The 23730-nt window shown below is 42.8% G+C and overlaps 1 protein-coding gene across 8 annotated transcripts in view; it reads left to right on the top strand.

The window, feature by feature from the left end:
- The window catches only part of LOC126334946 (RNA-binding protein Musashi homolog 2), a 363984-nt gene that overhangs the window by 246136 nt on the left and 94118 nt on the right, over positions 1 to 23730 (top strand). For 5 of the 8 annotated variants that reach the window (XM_049997759.1, XM_049997711.1, XM_049997702.1 and 2 more), the window contains exon 1: positions 12779 to 13092. The exons of 1 other annotated variant lie outside the window; for it this stretch is intronic. The gene's annotated coding sequence lies outside the window, so the exon portion shown is untranslated. Of the gene's footprint in view, positions 1 to 12778; positions 13093 to 23730 lie in introns of those variants that run through there. 2 more of the 8 variants (XM_049997740.1, XM_049997731.1) reach the window with 1 other exon arrangement.

The raw sequence follows: 23730 nt of genomic DNA, 5'->3' as shown, positions 1-23730 counted from the left end.
CATTTTTGCAAGTTCTTTCGTAGGTAAGACCGTGGATCTAATTTAAGTGGCACTCAGCAATAACGCTACGAGGACTTTTGAACAGTGGAGCTTCCGAGACTTTCGTTGGTGCCGCACTTACCGTGGCACTTCCGAACAACCATTTTTGCACCGCAGCATGTCCGACAAGCGCGTCCCCCAGTTTTGCGGCTTTTTTAGGGCGGCAACAGAGAGATGTAGCGTCATTGCTCCTTAACCACATCCTGAGACACCAAAACATATTCGCAAATGAACGCCTTGTTACAAGTAAGAATATAAATGGCATAGCTGCTCGTTTCACACCCAGAAATTTAAGCTGTGATCTTAGGTTGCTATCCTACACACTCGGAAATCGCAACATATTCGGAAAAAAACAACCAAATGTTTGTGGAAAGAAAGAAGCCCCTGCACAACGGCGTGACAAAAGTCATGGTATAGCGACATGGACATATATGGATGGAGGTGCAGACATGCCAACTCTCCTGATTTAAGCAGGAGACTCCCGATTTTTCCTTCTTCCTCCCAGTCTCCCGACCGTGAAGACCGACCTCCCGATCTTCAGAGCAGTTTCAATACTTTACTATTTGAAAATCATGCCCCTTCGATATATTGGTGGATGACAATGTATGACAGCTACTTGTCTATGTTAACTTGGAAGATAACTGCAGTGGCTGTCGCGAGCGGCAGTAGGCGTAGCTCGCGCTTCGTATCTACACTCCTGGAAATTGAAATAAGAACACCGTGAATTCATTGTCCCGGGAAGGGGAAACTTTATTGACACATTCCTGGGGTCAGATACATCACATGATCATACTGACAGAACCACAGGCACATAGACACAGGCAACAGAGCATGGACAACGTCGGCACTAGTACAATTTATATCCACCTTTCGCAGCAATGCAGGCTGCTATTCTCCCATTGACACGATCGTAGAGATGCTGGATGTAGTCCTGTGGAACGGCTTGCCATGCCATTTCCACCTGGCGCCTCAGTTGGACCAGCGTTCGTGCTGGACGTGCAGACCGCGTGAGACGACGCTTCATCCAGTCCCAAACATGCTCAATGGGGGACAGATTCGGAGATCTTGCTGGCCAGGGTAGTTGACTTACACTTTCTCGAGCACGTTGGGTGGCACGGGATACATGCGGACGTGCATTGTCCTGTTGGAACAGCAAGTTCCCTTGCCGGTCTAGGAATGGTAGAACGATGGATTCGATGACGGTTTGGATGTACCGTGCACTATTCAATGTCCCCTCGACGATCACCAGAGGTGTACGGCCAGTGTAGGAGATCGCTCCCAACACCATGGTGATGGGTGTTGGCCCTGTGTGCCTCGGTCGTATGCAGTCCTGATTGTGGCGCTCATCTGCACGGCGCCAAACACGCATACGACCATCATTGGCACCAAGGCAGAAGCGACTCTCATCGCTGAAGACGACACGTCTCCATTCGTCCCTCCATTCACGCCTGTCGCGACACCACTGGAGGCGGGCTGCACGATGTTGGAGCGTGAGCGGAAGACGGCCTAACTGTGTGCGGGACCGTATCCCAGCTTCATGGAGACGGTTGCGAATGGTCCTCGTCGATACCCCAGGAGCAACAGTGTCCCTAATTTGCTGGGAAGTGGCGGTGCGGTCCCCTACGGCACTGCGTAGGATCCTACGGTCTTGGCGTGCATCCGTGCGTCGCTGCGGTCCGGTTCCAGGTCGACGGGCACGTGCACCTTCCGCCGACCACTGGCGACAACATCGATGTACTGTGGAGACCTCACGCCCCACGTGTTGAGCAATTCGGCGGTACGTCCACCCGGCCTTCCGCATGCCCACTATACGCCCTCGCTCAAAGTCCGTCAACTGCACATACGGTTCACGTCCACGCTGTCGCGGCATGCTACCAGTGTTAAAGACTGCGATGGAGCTCCGTATGCCACGGCAAACTGGCTGACACTGGCGGCGGCGGTGCACAAATGCTGCGCAACTAGCGCCATTCGATGGCCAACACCGCGGTTCCTGGTGTGTCCGCTGTGCCGTGCGTGTGATCATTGCTTGTACAGCCCTCTCGCAGTGTCCGGAGCAAGTATGGTGGGTCTGACACACCGTTGTCAATGTGTTCTTTTTTCCATTTCCAGGAGTGTAGAAGCGTTGGCAGCGTTCGGAGACAAATGAATATTTTTCAATCAGTGCAAATTTCCTCCACTTCTGGTAGCATCAGTGCACTCGTAAAGTTATTGTGGACAAGGAGTAGCCGATAGTAGTTCCAAGCGAAGTTATTAGTGTTGCTCTTTCTACAAGGAAGTGTTGCCAAGTTGGGGGATTTCCTCCTAAATTTAGGGGGAATTAAGCTGCCTGGGAAGTTAGAAGGATAAATGTTTCAGGGGGAAAAAAATATTTAGGGTTACTACCCTCCTCTCCCCGCCCCTCCACTCGACAATTTCATTGTTGACTCCCGTTTACCCCCCCCCCCCCTCCTCCTCCCCCTCTCACTTACCCGACAGTGTGACAAATTATTTAGGGGGAATTTGAAGTGCAATATAGGGGAAAACGGTTGCACCGGGGTTGGCATTATTGCTACATGGCCATTGTCTAGAACGTAGGACCATTGTGTTCTCGGTTCTGCTGCGTGATTTATGTACTCTCCAGTAGTTGTTGGCTGCGTATCATGGAGGAGTTGATTATTTTTTGTGCAGGATGGCGAAGAAATACGATGAAGTGTTCAGAAACGTATATAAGGAAGAGTTTCCATGTTTAAGTGAATCGAGGAAGGGACAAACTTACGCATTTTGTAGTGTATGTAGATGTGACTTTTCAGTGGTTCATGGCGGGAAATGCAGCATTCTTAAACATGTGTAAACTAAAAAACACAAGGAGAGTGTCCATTGTGTAGAACGGAACCAGAAACTTAAACCCCAAAGTGTCGTGTTGTAATTCACAATAATACAGCGCTAAAATTCTCCTGATTTTTCGCTTTTGAAAGTTGGCATGGTTGGAGGTGGTATCGCTTACACAAGGTATAAAAGGGCAGTGCATTGACGGTGCTGTCATTTGTACCAGCTGATTCATGTCAAAAGGTGATTATGACCGCACGACGGGAATTAACAGACTTTGAAAGCGAAATAGTAGTTGAAGCTAGATGCATGGGACATTCCATTTCGGAAATCGTTAGAGAAGTCAGTATTCCGAGATCCACAGTGTCAGGAGTCCGCCGAGAATACCAAATTTTAGGTATTAGCTCTCACCACGGAGAACACAATGACCGACGACCCTCGCTTGACGAGGTTCGCGTGGAGTTGTCAGTGCTTCATTCTGGAACCGCGCTACCGCTGCGGCCGCAGTTTCGAATCCTACCTCGGGCATGGATGTGTGTGATGTCCTCAGGTTAGTTAGGTTTAAGTAGTTCTAAGTTTTAGGGGACTGATGACCTCAGATGTTAAGTCCCATTGTGCTCAGAGCCATTTGAACCATTTAGACAAGCAGATTCGCGTGAAATGCCCGCAGAAATCAGTGTAGGGCGTACGGCCAAGTTAGGACAGCGTGAGTGCCTTTGCTTACAGCACGACATCGCTTGCAGTGCGTCCCTGGGCTGGCGACTATATCGGCTGGACACTAAGCGATTGGAAAACACGTGCCTGGTCAGATTAGTCCCGATTTTAGTTGGTAAGAGCCGATGGTAGGATTCGAGTGTGGTGCAACCCCCCCAACAAGGCACTGTGCAAGTTGTTGGTGGGTCCTATGGTCCAGCTGAACCCATAATTGACTGGAAACGGTTATGTTTGGCTGCTGTGGACATAATATTCCCAATCAACGATGTAATTTTCATGGATGACAGTACACCATGTGACTGGGCTCGTGATTGGTTTAAGGAACATTCTGGACAGCTCGAGTGAATGATTTGGCCATCCATATCGCTCTATACGAATATGGAACATTTATGGGACATAATTGAGAGGTCAGTTCGTTCACAAAATCCTTCACCCGCAACACTTTCACAATCATGGACGGCGATGGAGGCAGCATCATGGCTCAGTATTTTTAAAGGGGACTTCCAATGATATGTTGAGTCCATGGCACATCGAGTTGCTGCGCTACACCGGGTAAAAGGGGATCCGACACGACATAGTTTACTATGTGCGTAGCTAGACATGAGCCTGGGTAAAATATGAAGGGCTCATTGAACAGCGATCGGAAAAACAATGGCTAACACCAACCAGTTTTGAGCCGTGGTATTTCCGACACAGCGTTTCCCACGGTTGCGGCTTCGTTTGACGATATGATGATATTTGCGTGATTATGAGCGCCCTTAAAAATTCCCAGCCGTAACACAGTTGAGGAGCGCCGGAACAAAAACCGATAAATCTGCATTTGCTGTTAATACAGAAAGTAACAAATAGTGATCTCTAAATGGCTCCACAAGCTATAAAAAGAAGAAACACACTATAAAATACTTGATGTCGCGCTGTGCTGAAAATTATTTTGTGGCAGCATGTGTTATTACTCACGTATCTCCCCCCTACAGCTCAAACACGCGAATACAGCAAAAGTGGATATATCGGGTTTTGTTCCGGCGCTCCTCATTTCACTCCGCTGCTCTTCCCATATGATAGTGAATTAATGAGGACAACAGAAACACCCAGTCACGGGAGAAAATCCCCCGTCTGATCCAGAGGGAGCAACGGTAACCACTAGAGCACGAGCTTCGGTCGAAATAGCTACCCTCGAAAAACACCAGGTTGACGATACGAGTCGTTAAGTCTACGACACCAGTAATAAGAAGTATACTACTGAAAAAAATGACAAATATATTAACGATATCAAGAAAATACATATTTACCTTGTCTTTACGTAATAACTAAGATGTAACAAAACTTTTTAAGTTGTGAAACAAGGCTCTTAGGAAAGTCTGCATAAAATTAGACCGTCTTGAATTTTAGGTACGTTTTCGTCACTTGTTTCAAAAGGCCAGAGGAAATAAGTACTCAGAACATTAGATGATAAATGAAAAGAGATCGTCAGAAAAATATCTCCCTAGACTTGCGTTTTTCCCCAAAACGGATTAAGGAACACCGTGACTGTTTCGTTCATTACTAAGAGATGATTTGCAGAAACCAGTTACTATTTAAGTTATCGGATTTATCTATTTTTTTATTTTTTACCAGTTTCGGGCATTTTCACACCCATCTACAGACGTTGCACTTTTAGTTAGTTTCTTTATAGAAAAGGTAATACTGCCAAACAAAGGCAGTCTATCGGATAAATTATAATCTCGTCGATAATGAAAAAAAGTCCTGTCAACTTTCTGTTCTTGTCCAATACGTGTATTGTTCTGCAATCCCATGTATGTCGGACGCACAAATGGTATATATTTGCATTGTATGATTGCTGTAGCCACCCATATGAAAATAAAGAACATGATAAAAAGTGATGCGACCGAATGTCACTGCTCCTATTATGTTACATGTGATAGTACTTAGTGTGCACTTATTGTAGATAGGTGTGAAAACACTAAACTGGTGAAGGGTAAGGCCAGCCGGGGTAGCCGAGCGGTTCTAGGCGTTACAGTCTGGAACCGCGCGACCGCTACTGTCGCAGGTTCGGATCCTGCCTCGGACATGGATGTGTGTGATGTCCTTAGGTTTGCTAAGTTTAAGTAGTTCTAGGGGACTGATAACCTCAGAAGTTAAGTCCCATAGTGCTCAGAGCCATTTGAACCATTTGGTGAAGGGTAACGAAATAAATTTTATAATCCAAATAATGATCGATCGTCACATATCTTTCCTCAACAAAAATCTCACATACGAATTTTTGAATTGTTTCTGCATGTAGTGCGTGATTCTTTAAGTATTTTCGGCACCAAAGGTGCACACATTTCCGGCACCGGAGGTGCGCGCATTTACAAGTAAATTATAAATTTCAGTCGTGATTCTCAACACTGTTGTCTCGGGAACTTATATACCTTATAGAAAAACATTAATTATGGGACAGTTGTCAATGTAGCATTCGCACGCTCAGTCTGACACTAGAATTTCTCCTCTTCTCATCGCTGATATTTGTACGCTCTGCCTCGCGACAACAATGAAAAGGTAACACTTTCAAAGGGCTAGATAACCTTGAAACGTGTACTAAACAGCTAGTATTGCATTCACTATATACAATCAATTTTTGAACCACGAGTCGGTTTTTACATCGAAACAGGGTAGAAACTAACATTTAACTTTTGCTATTACAGTTAATATTACAATTTTGTTAAGACCTTCATTTTACAAATACGATACAGTTCTGCTGTTTTCATTTTTAAAAAAAAATAGTGATACAGAAGCTGTATACTCATTTTTTGGCAAAATACTTTCGAAATTTACTATTTTGTGGAAGAGCCAGCTATGGCTGGGCTGTGTAATCCATAAAATTAGAAAACGTCTGCATAATACGAAAAGATTGTGCTTATGGTTGCTTCATACATGATTACAAAATGATGAGTACATCATTGTTGCACTATGCAGATGTATCGGAAAGGAATTGTAATTTTTCCTTTCTTTACTGTTTTTTTTATGAAATGAAGTGATCACTACAAAGCCAAATAACTGTAACAGCAGAGTGGTTCGGCACAAGCTGCCGTCCACCCTACTTAAGTCAACATAGTATACTTTCAAACTCCATTACCAGAACGCACGGTCCCCTGAGAAGGGTGCATTATTATAGCAGAAACCATGGTCAAGGTTTAGAATAAACCTAATTTAGTGCAACTGTGGGCTGTTTTTCATTCGAGACAATTTCGTAACGGTTCCTGTTGTCACTGCCATGATGAAAATAATAAATCTTGGAATCTATTTTCGAGGTTATAACCAAAACTATGTTGATACATCAGCCTAGCTTGTTTTAGGGAAACATTTAAATAATATTTTATGTTCTGAAGAAGACGTTATTCCTAATGGCGAAACCTAGGTAAACGATAAAGTTAACCTGCGACTGTAGGCTGTATATTCTTATATAAACAATATCAGTTGTTGTCGCTGCATAAAAATGTAAAAAAAAATTAAAAAGAACTAATTTCTCTCTTCAATTATATAATTAAGGCGAAGACAGCCAAAGATGTCTTCAGTGCGGGTGCGCGCCAGGCTCGATCTCTTACGGCTATCGGCGAAATGCCGCGAGTAATGTGGATGATGGGCAAGGGGCACTACATTAAGTTGAGAAGACGTGCTAGAGCAATCCGTGCAGTCGCGATGTCCACTGTGCCGTACGCTCAGTAGTCAGAGCACTGCCTGTTAAGCAGGAGACCCGCGATCGAATCTCGGTCCGGCATAGCTTTTCAACTTTCCCCATTTATTTAAACTAGTACCCATCCGCATTTAAGTCTGTAATTTCTATATGTCTTAATTCATAGCTGGATAAAACTGATGTCTGTTCTTTTGGACAGGCCGGAAAGAACAGACACTATGCATATAGAAACATTTACGCCGTGTATGGGGATAATGCCATTGAACAGAGCGCTGAAAGAAGATGGTAATCTCATTTTAAGGAGGAAACAACAGACACTACGTAAATGGAAACATTTACGCCCTGTATGTGGATAATACCACTGGACAGAGCGCTGCAAGAAGATGGTTTTCTCATTTTAAGAAGGACAATTTTGGCATTAGTGACTCTCCAGGATTTGATAAAGATCGTTCAAACGCATTAACCCACAATGATCCACGTCACTGGGGCCAGAACAGGCAAATATGATGAACTGTGATCATTCCGTCATCGTGTGGCGTTTGCATGAAATGGGGAAGGTTAAAAAATCGGGTGTGTGGGTATACATGCTCTAACAACATCAAGCCAAGATCAGCGGTTGGCCGTATGCGCATCTATGCTTGCTCGTCATCAACTGGCTCGTGAAGAACACCGCCCATTCCTACCCAGTATCGTTACTGGTGACGAGAAATAGTATATTTATGACCTGGTGCGTCTATAGGAACTGTTTTCGATTTGAAATTGCCGTATACAGACTACTTACGTGAAGTCAAGAGTGACGGAAACAGCAATGGCAAGGGGTGTGGAATGTGTCTCAATAAACGAAAGGTCGATATTATTCGGCATTACAGCCTAAAATTTCTACAAGGCCGTGTTGTACGAGGACGCATTTGGACCGATCTACGATCTGCAGCATCCTTCGACTTCGCTTTAATGATGTCTCATTTTCTGTACGTCCGTATAGAATCACCTACTATTCACCTGCATATGAATGTGATTGTGAGTCAGGAGATGATATGTTACAAGATTAACAATGAACGATCGGAATATCTGAAGACTCCGCCCTCAATCAACGCGTTCTCTTTTGGTTTCTAAAGCATAAAACGACCTTCAGTTTTCTTAAGAGTGTAGGGAAAAATCTGTGGGGCTCATATTTTTATTGGTGGGTATCGCCTTGCCATTTTTGTATTCATTGTAAGCATGTGTTCTCGATGGCTACATAGATTACAAACTCTCGAGAGGGGGGTGGGGGTTGGGGGGAAACATCCTTGCCCTAAAACTGTACTGCAAAAAATTAGACTTATTCACTAGACATTACATCCGGTACTTCTAGTACGGTACAGTGTCACAAATTTTGTGATCTATTGAGACAGCTTCTCTGACATCTGTGTTCTGCACCTTTTTTCTAAATTTTTCAAAGTGAGTACAGGACCTTACGTGTCTGTTGCTGATAGATATACCATACACTATCTTTTTATACTTTATTAATATATTTCTTGAATATAATAAATCAAATTAAAATTACGCTAATATTTATTTGCACACGTGCTTAATTTCATACAATTGATCGGTTAGCTTGGAGTAACAGTGTAACGGTACGTTTCACTCTTATCAAGAACAGATAGATTGCCGCTTCTTCCTTTAGTCACACAGAAATTAAACTGCCAACAACTTGTTAACAGTACACAAGGTGTTCCAAAATTCAATATCCAAACTGACATACACTACTGGCCATTAAAACTGCTACACCAAGAAGAAATGCAGATGATAAACGGGTATTCACTGGACAAATATTTTGTACTAGAACTGACATGTGATTACATTTTCACGCAATTCGGGTGCATAGAACCTGACAAATCAGTACCCAGAACAACCACCTCTAGCCGTAATAACAGCCTTGATACGCCTGGGCATTGAGCCAAACAGGTTGGATGGCGTGTACAGGTACAGCTGCCCATGCAACTTCAATACGATAACCACAGTTCAAGAGTAGTGACTGGCGTATTGTGATGAGCCAGCTGCTCGGCCACCATTGACCAGCCGTTTTCAATTGGTGAGAGATCTGGAGAATGTGCTGGCCAGGACAGCAATCGAACATTTACTGTAACCAGAAAGTCTCGTACAGGACCTGCAACATGCGGTCGTGCATTATCCTGTTCAAATGCAGGGTTTTGCAGGGATCGAATGGAGGGTAAGGCCACGGGTCGTAACACATCTGAAATGTAACGTCCATTGTTCAAAGTGCCGTCAATGCGAACAAGAGGTGACCGAGACGTGTAACCAAAGGCACCCCATACCATCACGCCGGCACGCTTCCATTGTGCATTCATCACGATGTCGCCAAACACGGATGCGACCATAATGATGCTGTAAACAGAACCTGGATTCATCCGGAAAAAAATGACGTTTTGCCATTCGTGCACGCAGGTTGGTCGTTGAGTACACCATCGCAGGCGCTCCTGTCTGTGATGCAGCGTCAAGGGTAATCGTAGCCATGGTCTCCGAGCTGACAGTCCATGCTGCTGCAAACGTCGTCTAACGGTTCGTACAGATGGTTGTTGTCTTGCTGACGTCCCCATCTGGTGACTCAGAGATCGAGACGTGGCTGCACGATCCGTTACAGCCATGCGGATAAGATGCCTGTCATCTCGACTGCTAGTGATACGAGGCCGTTGGGATCCAGCACGGCGTTCCGTATTACCCTCCTTAACCCACCGATTCCATATTCTGCTAACAGGCATTGGATCTAGACCAACGGGAGCAGCAATGTCGCGATACGATAAATCACAATAGCGATAAGCTACAATCCGACCTTTATCAAAGTCGGAAACGTGATGGTACGCATTTCTCCTCCTTACACGAGGCATCACAACAATGTTTTACCAGGCAACGTGGATCAACTGCTGTTTGTTTATGAGAAATCGGATGGAAACTTTCGTCATGTCAGCACGCTGTAGGTTTCGCCACCGGCGCCAACCTAGTGTGAATGCTGTAAAAAGCTAATCATTTGCATGTCAGAGTATCTTCTTCCTGTCGGTAAAATTTCGCGTCTGTAGCACGTCATCTTCGTGGTGTAGAAATTTTAAGGGCCAGTAGTGTAGATTATTGGATTCTCCATGTCTGGATGATGCTGATTCCGCAACTTTTGTTCAATTAATGGAAAGCCGATCCAGTTGCTTTCTTACAACTTCACTAAATTCACACGATCGGGTTTGCCTTTATATTACGCCATTACAAAGTGTATCAGAATCTGTCAAATGCTAATACATAATACAATGGTTATAGATTTTTTTAACGTGAGAGAATGTTTATACATGTACACAACAATGCAGAAATAATATAACTTAAGGTTACGCCGTGTAGGTGGAACGTCAGATGATAAAATCAGTAGCAGTGGCTTTAAAAAAGTTTCATCCCCAAGACGTAATGAGGCTAATGGGCGTGTCGTAACTAGAAAAACTGTACAATCCGATACTTTTCTGTTAAAATGGTTTAGCTTAGAAAGCATTATTTGATGTGTTTCCAAATTACATTCTATATTTTCAGATAAAATGCTAATAGTAAACTGTAAAACAGCAAAAGTCAAGTGGATTTAAAAAGGTTTAGCGCTCACTGAAGAAAGAAGGTCAAGAACAAGATGCTAAACGAGCAATGCACATTAAAGAGCATCGGTTTCGTGGATATCTGCGCTTGCCTCCTTTTCCCCAGTTACTGACAGCTTCCTTTAAAGAATATACACAAGTTCGCAGCTTGTTTGTAAATATACTTTTTTAAGCAGTCGACGATGCGTCCAAGCGTAAACTAGACTCCGGAACCCTCAACAGTTCGTGATGGTTCAAAGTTTACTCGTTATAATTACTTTTACGCTCGACTTAGACACGTTGTTCTTTGCAACTTTTTTGCTCTTTTATTAATTGCAAATAATTGTTTTCAGTCTTTATTTGGCAGACATGCACAATTTTAAATTAAAGCCTGTAAATAGTTTTTCGTATTGTACGTTTTTATAATTAAGACTCTCATGCATTTTCTCATGACGTTGGGCGCAAAACCTTTTTTACATCTTCGCGATGTTTTACGGTTCACTATTAGTATTTTATCTGAAAAACATGCAATGTAATTTTGAAACACATCTGGTAACTCTTTCTAAGCTAAACCATATTAACAGTTTTAAAGTAAAAGATTGTATAGTTTTTGTAATTACGGCACACGCATTTCTTTCACGACTTCTTGTGCGCGAAACATTTTTAACGTCCACTTGACTTCTACTCTTTTCATCATTTGACGATGCTTCTCTACAGCGTAAAGTAAGATGTATATTATTTCAGAACTTGTACTGTACATTTATAAGAATCGTCTCCCATCTCCTACTATAAAAAACAAAAATATCTGTAATCGCGTCATTAGGTATTAAGTCTTGTCAGTTTCAGATGCACTTGATAAAGGCCTAATTTAAAGCCTGGAACCGGACGAGTGAACTTAAAAAGTTCTGAAAAAAGCAACTGGAGCCGCTTATCATTAATCGAAAAATAGTTTACTCTCGGATGAATCGCAGGTCAGTCGCTGTAACTTTTACAATTGATACTCAAATGGTCACATATTTCTTATTACAGCCTATTATCTCGGAATATGAAGAATTATTTTGCGAGCGGTTTTGATGCTCATTGAATTTCTCCATTTGCGTATTCAAAACTAAATGTTCGTTTGTAGCCGAGGCCATTTTCTCTAAGATTATTATACTTTATCCTTATTCCAACTTACTCTCTGCAGTCTGACTCTCATGACCACGTAAGTAAATACAGATGATTTGGAAGGTTGATTGTTAAATGCAAAAGATCGTTGCGTAGTACGCGTCTAATCATCTAGATTCAGGCAGTAGCGTATACGAATAACAAATTTGACATTCTAAATCTATCATGGATGGTATACCTACGACACTGCAAATTGTTATTTATCAATGATGAACGTTCTATTGACGATTTGTCATTAGCGATGATGTGTCAATTTACGGTGCATGTGCTTCACGAAAGGAACGACACGTGACTATTCACTTTCCACACGCGCAAAGTCTCTCTCCCCCCCCCCCCCCCCCCTGGTTGGGCGAAATATCTGTAAGATCAAAGAGAGGCTAAACTCAAACATTGGAATACAGCAGTAGTTAACTATTAGGCACAATTAAAAAGGGGTCGCTCCATCATTTCTGTGCAGAGTAGTACAATCCAGTCTTCGGCTATTTCTGTTTCTTCAGTACATTAGCGAATACGTTTTGATATAGTCACATCATAGTGACAGTAAATGTTAAGATTTGGGACGAAAACTTTGATCAACTGATCGACGTGCATTCATCCAGTCTCAAGCATAGTTCACAGGAATTAGCGGCTCTGCAATGCTCGCATCGGCTTGCGTTGCCATGACAACGGCGTTCGGCAAAGCAGCGAGTGGCCTCGGCTGCGCTTCGGTACGGTTCGGTGGAGCTCGGAGAACACCGGGGTCTGCCGAAAGGGAATGGCTGCGCGGGGAGAAGTGAGGAGGGAGGAAACGGACCACCCGCTCGCTTGCTGAAGTCACTAGCAGGCAGACACAGTCTGGCGAGCCTCTCACGCGGATACAGGGCAAGCGAACTCTGCAAGACACCACACAATCGCCAGGTTACGCACCATGTGTGACAACAATACAGTCTAGTGGGTGTTGTGTTGTTATTTTGTCTATCGTGACGCAGTATTTTTGGAGGTCGAATTGCCGATCGTTATAGAAGTGCACGCCGTTGCGTCTGTCCACGAGGGGTAGCTGTTTGAAACTCGACGTTGCGCTGTGGTGCATGTGATACAATTCACTTTATAGTATTGGTAAGTAGCCTTTTATTTACTTGTTTGTGCTTTGCCTGTTTTCACTCTTTCTGTCTGTGTTTTTAGAAACGTTAGTCTTTCTTCATTCCGTATTACATTGTTATGGCAATTTACCGGAAAGTTTGACGCTGGCTATCTTGCCTATAAATGCATGGTAGCTTGTTTGTATTCAACTAACGCAGTGCAGAGCGCCGCCGGCGCGGAGGAGCTAGAATCAATAGCAAGCGAGCTCCTGCTTTAGGGTGGTGAATCACTTTGCAGGCAAGGCCAAGAGGCAAACGAATACTCCCGTGGAGTCAGGTCACGCGAAACAGATTTCTGACAAATGTTTTGTACCCTTTTCAGCATTAAATATTCCTTGTTGACGGGAATGTTTGTTGTATGTATCTTTAAGTCGCTAGGCATGCGGAACATTTTTCTTCGCAAAGTTCTGTAACAGCTGTTCAGGTGAGTTTAACACGTGTCTTATCAAGCTTGGCTCCCAAGGCAGCCGGCTGAATGTATGCCCAATTAGACACGCGTGCGTGAAACGCGTAACAAGCAAGGCTATAACGAACCATACACTGAAGTGTGTATACAGATTGAAGTCATGTAAATATAAATATTCTTGGAAAGTATTTAGATAGCACATATGATTCCCAGGCGTAAAATGTTAACGGGTATTTTGTAATCTAATATTTCAAATAAATATTCTGTATCTTGATTTTTGTTTCGAAGAATTAGCTGCGGTTATCGTGCTGGAAAGAATGGCACTAAAGTGTTGAGAATACGAATGTAGTATCTGCATATGTTCGAACACAAAATTTGCATTGTACGCATAGAGATTTTGTGAACCGCATAATGAATTGTAAGCAGCAGTTTTTTCAGATTTTTTATTATGAGCAATTGTTTGCATGATATGCTGACGTTAGGTAATAACCGGAACATTTCAGATGCGCGGAATATTCAAATTGTGAGAACGACCGATACCTTCTAGTTTTGGCGAGCAATGTACGTTGAGTGTTACTGTTAGCTCACTTGTAGTATGTACGACTCAGCCCAGGAGTTTGAAAAGGAAACAAAGTAGTTTGGATAGGCTATTGAGCAGACCACGTGTGGACGGAGGGGAACGAGGCTGTGTTGTCAGAGCGGGCCAGGTTCCGATAACACAAAGAAAACTCGTCCTGGCCTTCCAGAGGGAAGCGTGGGCCGCTCGGGGGGAGCGTGGGTCGCGGCCAGCAGCAGCACAGCACGCCTTGCCTCCAGCCGTCTTTGTTCGGTCCTCGCTCGCCGTCTGTGCAGCACGCACGGCGTACGTTTGCCGGCTCCCCGCTGTCGCTGACGAAGACATATTGATCAGCAGCGTCGGCATAGCGGCCGGCGCGTGTGCCGGCGTTGGCCGCGTCGGCCGGCCTAGCGGGCCCAAGCTGGAGAAGCTAGCCGGCCGTGTATGAGCCGGCAGCGAACAAAGACCCTCCGCTGTTGCTGACCTTGTAGGCTGGCCGGTTAGGTATTATAAACGCTGCGGTCGGCTGTGCTGCTGCGTTACGCGCTTGTGGCCCTCCACAACCTAGATCTATCAGAAAGTCCAATTGTGTAGTAGTAAAGATGGATAAATGATTATTACATTTGACGCTGTTAATAAATTCACCACTTCAGTTTTTGCACGTTTTTCATGGTGCTGCTTCGTAAATTTGTTTACTACTTGCACAAAATGAAAACTTGTATAAGTGAAGCTTATCTAGTTAATTCATGATGCTTATGTGTAGAAGAAAACAAATTTGAACCAAAGACTGGGACGTACTGTTTATGCACCAGTTAAACTTGTCTTTTTGTAGTGGTGGTTTCCCCTCCTATGTAAGAGGACTGTCAGTCCACACTTACATATTTAAACAAAAATCGTCACAAATGTTTGATAAAAATATAACGAAAAAACGTAAATGTTGGGAAATGATGTTGCAGGTGAAAACGAGTCATTAAGAAAATTTTAGAACGTCTCGTACCTGAGTTACGTAGTGACGATTTATCAGTACTAGAGACCATTCTTTGCTTTATCAGTAACAACTTCCAGTAGTGGAAACTGAACCGAAATGATAATTTTGTTCATCGCCTCTTGCACCGAAACGACTTCAGATTTACTGGCCACTGCAGCCTACTGGATGTAGAAGCCTGGAAGCTGTTCACCGGTTTCGTTAGACCGTGAGTCACGCGCAGGGGTGACCAAGCACGGCAGCCATTCTCTTGCGTTCGGCTCCCGGGAATATTGAGTAATAGTGGGATATTTCGTAATGAGTAAGAACTTCTCTACACCTTGCTACAAAAATTGCCGTTGTTGAAATTCGTGTCTTCATATTTGGTAGCCCGTAGAAATCTTACGTAATACACTGTTGGCGTTTATTTCAATTGATTTTTGACGTTCGACGACTTGCTTGGAAATAACGGTGGGGTCGATGTTGTAAACACTTGTAAGAGGTCGTTTGGGTATACTGAAAGATTAAAAATGATTTTTCATGGCATAGCCTCAGTTATCAGTATTTCACAATCTACTGCGTTTATTACCCCAAACTCCTTCATATTTACATTAAGAGAACGCTGGATGCATGTTTGTGTACACCATGGCTTGTAAGTAAATATTAGTGCCGGTGTTTGCTGATTTTATTTCACACTCCATTTGTGTAAACAAGCGACTCACGACGTAAAACAATCTGAGGAGTGCGTGAGACGTGACGTAATGGGAAATTCAGTTCTGATTTGGTTCTTTCGTCGTATTGATTGTATCGGCTACGTTCCTAGCAGTTCTATGTCGTCGTGACTTCTTGTGGTAATTGTAAGACATAAACGAAAGTCTTACCTCGTACAGACATGTTACGTGACGCAGCCTGAGATAACAAACAAAATATGTATTCGGCATTCAATAGATATTCTTGAGGTTTCAGTATTTTCTAGGTTATGTGTAAATTTATTGAACGTTCAAGAAAGAAAACCCCAATAAATGTAAACATTTAGCAGTTAAGGGAATGTAAGTGTTGGAATTAAAGTGCATATGTAAAACTTACAGGTCCGGCTGACTGCAGAGAGGCCCAACGCGCCGTAATTATTTGCAATAGTTGTAGCTGTCAGAAAATGTGTTAGTCGTTCCGGATGGTTCCGCTATGTGGCACCGAAGTTTCGGTAATGCAGGAAGACGAGCCATAAACTGACGTTGTAGGTGTTTGCGCTCAGATAAGGACCAATACTTGTTCTGGGCAGAGTTCACCGCGATAGGTTTGTACGACTCGGGGGCGGCTGTCCGGTCGTTCCCAAGGCCAGTAGGTTGCCGGCTTTGTTGCTCTTGTGTCGCTACGGCTCCGCTCTTGTACAAAAAGTGAGCGTTCCTTCCTTTGCCGAACTGGAGGCGAGCAGGTAGTCGACGCTGCCATTCTTCTGGGCATTGAAAATCCCTCTTGTAGCTGCAAGGAATTGGTGATCCGTTGCTAGTCTCCAGGTAGTGTTCGTGCAAGAGCCATCTAGCGGCGGCCGTTTATACTAACAAATACATTAAAATCACCCATCTCAGTACACCTGCGCGCTTTTTATCATCTGTGATAAATACATTGCTAAATCGATTTAAGAGTCGAAAAATTTCGCTTGATCTCTTCCATAAAATGTCACTTTATTACCCTTAAGATTCTCAGCGATTTCTTAGTCACATTTTAATGCTTTTTGCAAATACATGTAATGCGGAGGGTAAATAATATGAAAATAGGTTCGTCGGACGTCGTTTACAACGAACATTTAAAAGGATTTAAAACTATCATTATAATCTTTCGAACCTACCTAGTAGCGGTTTTGGATTTTTGTTTCAGATGTCTACCATAAATTAATCATGCGATGTAAGTGATAATATATATATATATATATATATATATATATATATATATATAAAATGTGTGTGTGTGGGTTTCACATAAACCGCATCCCCATACAGAGGCTGGGTGTGTAGGTGACTTCAAAACAACGCCATAGTAAATATGTCTAGCAGGACCTTATCGAGTAAAGGGCCACGGTTTTTAAACTAACCTTAAAGTTGCGAACAGCTGTAATTTTTTCGAGACACCTATAAAGAGAGAAGTGCTGCTAAATACACATTAGAAAAGTTATATGAAACAGTTGAAGTTACTACTTTCTAAGGTGTCCCAGCTTGTTCTAGTGGGATAATTGTTTTTAGTTCTAGTGCATTTGCACAGGACAATTTTTTACTTTGCAATAATCAGAAGTAATGTTGAAGTCACAAAGAAAGCAATTATGGAAGTAAGGTACAAAGGCGAACTAGAACTACCGAATGAAGTAAGGCACGGTTATATACGAAACGTTTTATTGCATAGAGCGAATTTAGAGAGCTTCCACGCCATTAAAACGTCAAGAACACACTGCTAATCACTGCTTTTCCTCCCCCAAAGTTCCTCGCCCTGGGACGTTAGATAGGTTTAGACACCTCATGTTCGCATTCATCAGTTCGAAGATTTTTGATGTTGCTGAGGAACAGTCCTATGATTTTAAATGGACACACTGCTGTTTGATTGTATTGTCGTTTAATTACTACCCAGGTTTCAGCCTGTTACACTATAAACTCAGTCACTTGAAAATGGCATAAAAGGCTGAAACACGTGTCGAAAGAAAATAAGCAAGACATTTGGGGTGTGTTCATTTAAAAAATCGGAAGGTTTTGGACGCTGTAGTGATCTTATTGGAGGTGGTGTGCTGTTTTCTTCCTGCATCATTGACTTATCAACTGTTTAATGTGGACTCCGAACGTGGGTGCAACTCGGCGTTGTTCGAATCAAAAACATTGCCGGAGGTGTACGGAGTGAGTGATAAGCGACAGACAGCAACCCTAAGACTGGCGTTTAATTCAGCAGATTTATTTTATTGTTAAGGGGACATTTATACCGTACATATACTTTCTCTTCTGTTTTAATTCCTGATTTATAATTAGCGACCAACAGCACTCGTGACAGTAACTTAGTGATACACGAGAGGTAGTTTTAAATATAATTAATGTATCTGTGTTAATGTACTGCAAAATAAGAAATACTGCAACCTACACAGAATCGTAGCTTATACCTTTTATCTTGGTCTTAAATTTATCAACAAGTTGACGTCATGGCATTAGCTTAGTGCATTCAAAAATATTTTTAAGCACCTATTGGAAAGATTGAAGAGTTAGTGTTAAATGTCTTTAAACGTGACATTGCGGCAAGCGGTAAGAAGCTGTACTTAAAATCTCGGACGATTGACGTGAAGGGGACCTTCCGGTCAAAAAGTATCATGTTCTAAATAAATGTAAGTATACTATTGAGAAAAATTTGTTAAAATATTGTACAATAATCTTATCAACACAGATCATCGTAACCATGTAATTGAAAAGGAGTTTCTTTTTATGGCATGTGAAGTTTGCTGAGCGGTATTTCGTATTTTGATCGCTCTCCAATAGTTTCTAAGAGGACACAGTAAGTGCCAAATGCTGTTAAATGCTGGACCAAACTTCGTACTCGCAAATTGTGAAGCGCCCTACTTGGTATCAGATTTTTTGCTTATTGTCATTGTTTTTTAAGTGAATACTTTTCCATTTCTTTCATGCATAGCCGTGGCCGGAGTTACTTTTAGGGAGAGCTTAGTCATTCATCTATCTTCTTGGGTTAAGGAGTGTCACGCACGGACGTTTTTAATAGATGGACAGTAGTCAAGAAGTTACAGATTTTGCGGTTATAACTGCGGTTGACTAGATAGTACATATTTTCTCAAAGGTGGAACTGACATCTGATATAATAATTCGTTGGTCTGACATTAAGAAAAGGCGCTTAATGGGCAGATTGTTCGTGGCCGGTATGCAGAATGTTTCGAAAAATTGTGTTCACCTGTTCTGACATGTAAATAACTGAGGAGCTGGATGTTCTGTCCTTTCTCAAATTCTAACCATTTGTACTTTTGTCATTACTGCTCAAAATATTATGTTACAAACTGAACTGCTTGAATGTTCCGTCTAAACTTTACGAACGATGCACGAAACTGACTTGGTTTGAAAGTGTAAAATGTAGGTTACTGACAGCGCAGTGGATAGGATTCCCACTTCTTTTACGGCCTCATTGGACCACTACAGTCAGTCATTTTCTGGTCATCTTCAATACGTTTTCTTTCCGAATTGCCACCCTTTCCGTTTCTCGTCTTTTTTCTGGGTTAAATTTAAAGTTCCTCAGTTTTCTTAATTTTCTGTTTCGTTTTACAAGTATTCTGGGGTTAATTCTAGCTCTTTCATGTCTTCCTTGATTTCCTTTATCCATCGTACTTGCTGTCTCCTTTTCCAATGTTTCTCTAATTTTTCTTAGTAATCAGGTTTCTGGAGTCGTCCTGTGTCCAAAAATTTTCATTTTTTCCTTATAGTATTTGTTCGTTGTACACGACGTAATGTGACAATATCCCCATGGTCCATCTTTTCGATATTTCTTATTTATGCATGTTCTGGCTATTGAATTTAGGATTTTGTCGTTTCTGCTTCACTTCCGTATGTCTCGTCTGCTTGAACCATCTGTATATATAGCAAAAGAGCAGGAGAGCTGACGTCAGGGTGATTGGACCGTTAAGTTTGAAGACGGTAGACTGCCGTAGTAGTCGAATTTCTGTTACTTTAGTCGCTAATTCAAGTACAATAATGTTTTAAGAACATCAGTGCCTTTCCGTTTTGGATTGTGTAAACTAATAATTACATGGAGCTGTCATTGTTGTCCGAGAGTACTTGTAGGAGACACGACGGAAAGCGTTTCCACTTTGTGCAGTATTTTTGATTGGAGCCCCTCTCAACTCCTGACCTGCACAATTACAAAAATTCCCTTAGACACTTCTCCTTAGGGGTGAAGAAAAGATACGCAGTCTAATTTTTCGTTTGTGCTGGCAATTCCCGCGCCTTAAGAAAACATAAGATTTGAAGTCCCATCCGTTAAATTGCCTGTATAAATTGTAATTTAGCTAGATTTAGATACACGCTAGCCAAGCGTCGTTCGTACCGCTATACTTGGAGTGCTTAATCACAGATGGTTGTTTGTCTTAAATGAGTAGAAATAACGGTAGAAAATCATAAAATGTAGTTTCCAGCTATCTTAATGTTAAACGCAAGAAACTAGAAAATTTGAAACATGGCAGCCCTGTCAGTAGAATTCAATTACTCTCTTGGTAGAATCTGTAGGAAGATCGCGAGAGTGGTGTCAGGAATTCTTCGACAGGTTACCGGGCACAATATAGATAAGGGCAGCGGAATTGGCTGGCATTGACATTTCTTCCGATAAGCCCCGTAAACAGCAGCCCCCTCCGGCTGCCGTCGCCATGTGTCGCCGCCGGGACTGGCTGGCGCATAATGGGGTTCGCGAACAGCTGTGTTGGCCGGCACAATGGACCTGCTTCCTTCGGTCCGCGGGCTGCAGCCTGCAGCTGTGCCACGGCTGCCAACTTCCACGGGCGAGACTGGTATCTATCGGCCAGTCCCTTCCACAAAGGATACCTCTGTGCAGCTTATCTTGGCCCACGGCAAATGGAGTGACGGCGGCTGGAGGAACTCTTCCCATCCGTGTCCACGTGCAGTCTGTCGTTCATATACCACTCATAAAAACTGTAACCTATTAAATTGAGAGCGCAGAGGACTCCTTTAGATTGTCCGTTACAGTTGGGTTAAACATTATTTGAGTTCTCTGAACTCTCATGTAGTGAATACCAACATATGCGCAAAATACCGTATTCAGCCTAAATGATACGGCCACTTACGGTTAATTTGAACACTGATAAATTCTACAGTGTATCAATGCAGAAGTGGCGTGCATGCATTGAATTTCACTCTTCGCGATAATGTAATCACGATCCCAAACGTTTTTAGCACGAACATAGTCATTTAAACAATAGACAGCATTGGGGGCTGACAAGGCCGAAATGTTAAACCAAATTACGAAAGTTCTTTTGTGACTTACTGATTACGCGTAATCTATTGGTGTGTTAAATGCGGATATTACGGAGAAACTACCGCAACTTCATTTACTTAACCACATTGCTGTAACTCGTATCCAAGTAGGTTATTCATTGGGAACATATAAGTATGGCATGCACATTTGCATGGATGTGTACATTTAAAGGAACAACGTTTACAGTGTGTTCCATGGTTTTTGGAACCAGCTTGCAGAAAACTGGCTCGTTAAGTTCGACAAGGTTCGCGTGTGAAAAGTTTCTTTGACCGAGGTGATCGGCACATTATATTAAATGATCAGTAACGCTACATTTAATTGAAGAATAATCCTCGAAACATTAGCACGTTTGTATTTCGTATTTACCGATTTTAGATGCGCCATACTGTAAATGGTTTGGTTATAAAATGAAATTACTACTTACGTCACTTATCTGTTGTCTGTGTGGAATGGAAATCTAGTGTTCCAGAAATGAATGTTCAGCAAGCGAGCGTTTCTTTCCCTTAAACAGATCTGACAGTGTGTTCGCGATGTGACTATGAATTACGAGCGCGTAGCTCGCTTCCTACAAGGCGTGTGGCGGCACATATTTCTGTCCTTGGGCTGCGTCAGTGCTATCTAAATGTAGACGAGCTATTCATATCCACCTCAGGCTTGTAAAAAGCCCTGCTTCACCGTACCGCGTCTCTCGGACACTCAAGAGTCAGTCTTGACACATTCATGCTCGATTTCCTGGCCCCCCTCTACCTTATCTGCATAAGATGTGGACAATTGGCTAGGGAAACAGTCTGGATCAGTGGTGGTCAACCTGGACCCTACCGCTTACTAGTGGAGTTGCGGCTTTCATGGTGAGCGATAGGCGGTTGTGCGTTGGGACATTTTCATTAGGTTTTCTTAAACTTCTGACAAAGTATTCGGTAAGTAATTATTATATTCTTAAAGTAGTGGCAACTCTGCTTTATATATTGTTTAAAGTAACTTATCTCAGATATAAATAACCACTACTTTTCAACTGGTGGGCAGTTAGAAAATTTCACTAACGATTAAAAAGTGGGCAGTGGCTAAAAAGGTGGACACCCCGTCTATATAGAGGCTAAACGTGAACCACTGTATCGAAGAAAAAAAAAATGAAGAGAAAGTAGTAGGCAGAAAACTGTAAAAACTTGGTTATTCATAAATATTGGAAACAGTTCTACCCATTTTTAACTGTGCCTCAACATGAGGTATGCCATAGTTGTTTACTTGCTGTTATACGTATTAGTTTCCTGCGAGGCGTCATTGGTCGTGAATTGGTTGCCTTGTATCCCTCAGCAATACCAACACGTGCACCAGCACGTTGTTTACGTGCATTTCCTCCAAAATTTCAGGGCTTCTTGATATTGCAGGGTATAAATGTGTGTTAGCATCAAACACTTGGACGAAATCGTGTAGCGCACTCGAGACGCGTTGCCGGCGTTTGGGTTTGGTGCAGAGGTTGGCAGGCGTGTGCAAGCTGCTGCCGCGGGAAAGTCAGCTGCAGGCACTGGCGAGGCGGACACCTGCGCTCGAAGTCGTGAGTGGAGTTGGCGGGAGCAGCCGATATTTGCCATGAAGACAGCTGCTTCATGATTGCACGATAAAGTTGTCACATAGCTCGGTTCTTACAAAACGCGTAGCGACAGGTTATACAGGGTGATTCTTATTAACCATTTAAAACTCTCCGAAGCGACGTAGATGACACTGAAATTACGTTGCCTCGCCACCCGGCTATGCTTTCGCGTGAAAAGATGATTGAGCGATACAGTACTTACATTTGAGCAAACGGTGCAAACGTCGAACACCTTTTGTACATGTGATCTGTTGTAAAATGTTACAAAATTGTCCTTGCTCTAACCAAGTAATACCAGTTCGTATTGTCGCTTTTTTTCCCTCCAGAGTTTATTTAGCAAAGAAAACATCGGCCATTTACTGGTGACGACGCAATTCTGGAGCTTACACTCATTTACTTGGGTCACAGTACGGCAGATACTGTTGTACTGTGTTTTTCAAACAACGAGCGGAGCGCGCGAACCGGTAAATAAAATAAATTTTGCTTCAATGTAAACACACAATTGTCTAAAGCAGTGAAAGAAATACTGCCTGCCAAACGCAAGATTCGAACCGTGAGCTCCACGCGCTTAAACTCGACGCGAATATTTGGAATTATCAGTTGCGACAGAAAGAAAGGCTCAGCTGCACCTGCGGCGAGATACGCCATCTGGTGACGCACATGTCAAACATTCGTCATCCACTTTCGGGATATTTCCCATATTTGCGACCCCATGTCTTAACATTTAATTACTTGGCACAGCGTCATCTATGTCACTTCGGAGGTTTTTAAACGTTAATGAGAATCACCATGTATAGAAAACATCGTTCACATTGAGTGCCCTCTTAAAATAATTTTACCGATTGCATTACACCGCCCATTCGTGTGTAATTAGGATGAGTAATGTTACGGTATTTTAGTAGGATAATACCTCAGCTGCTACAGCAAAATGATACACGATGTTAAACAATATTTTGTCCCGGCGTTGTACGAGGGCACCACTTCTGGGTGCTCCCCAGGAAGGGTATCGTGTTTTAGTAATCACGACGACGTTAAAGATGTTCCTAGAGCTGTCTCGAAGTTAGTAATTTGCCTTACTAATTTTTCCAT

The sequence above is a fragment of the Schistocerca gregaria genome, chromosome 1 (assembly GCF_023897955.1).
Source record: "Schistocerca gregaria isolate iqSchGreg1 chromosome 1, iqSchGreg1.2, whole genome shotgun sequence".
NCBI classification, from domain to species: domain Eukaryota; kingdom Metazoa; phylum Arthropoda; class Insecta; order Orthoptera; family Acrididae; genus Schistocerca; species Schistocerca gregaria.
The sequence above is the reverse complement of the archived record's forward strand: the minus strand, read 5'-3'. Positions and strand labels throughout refer to the sequence as shown.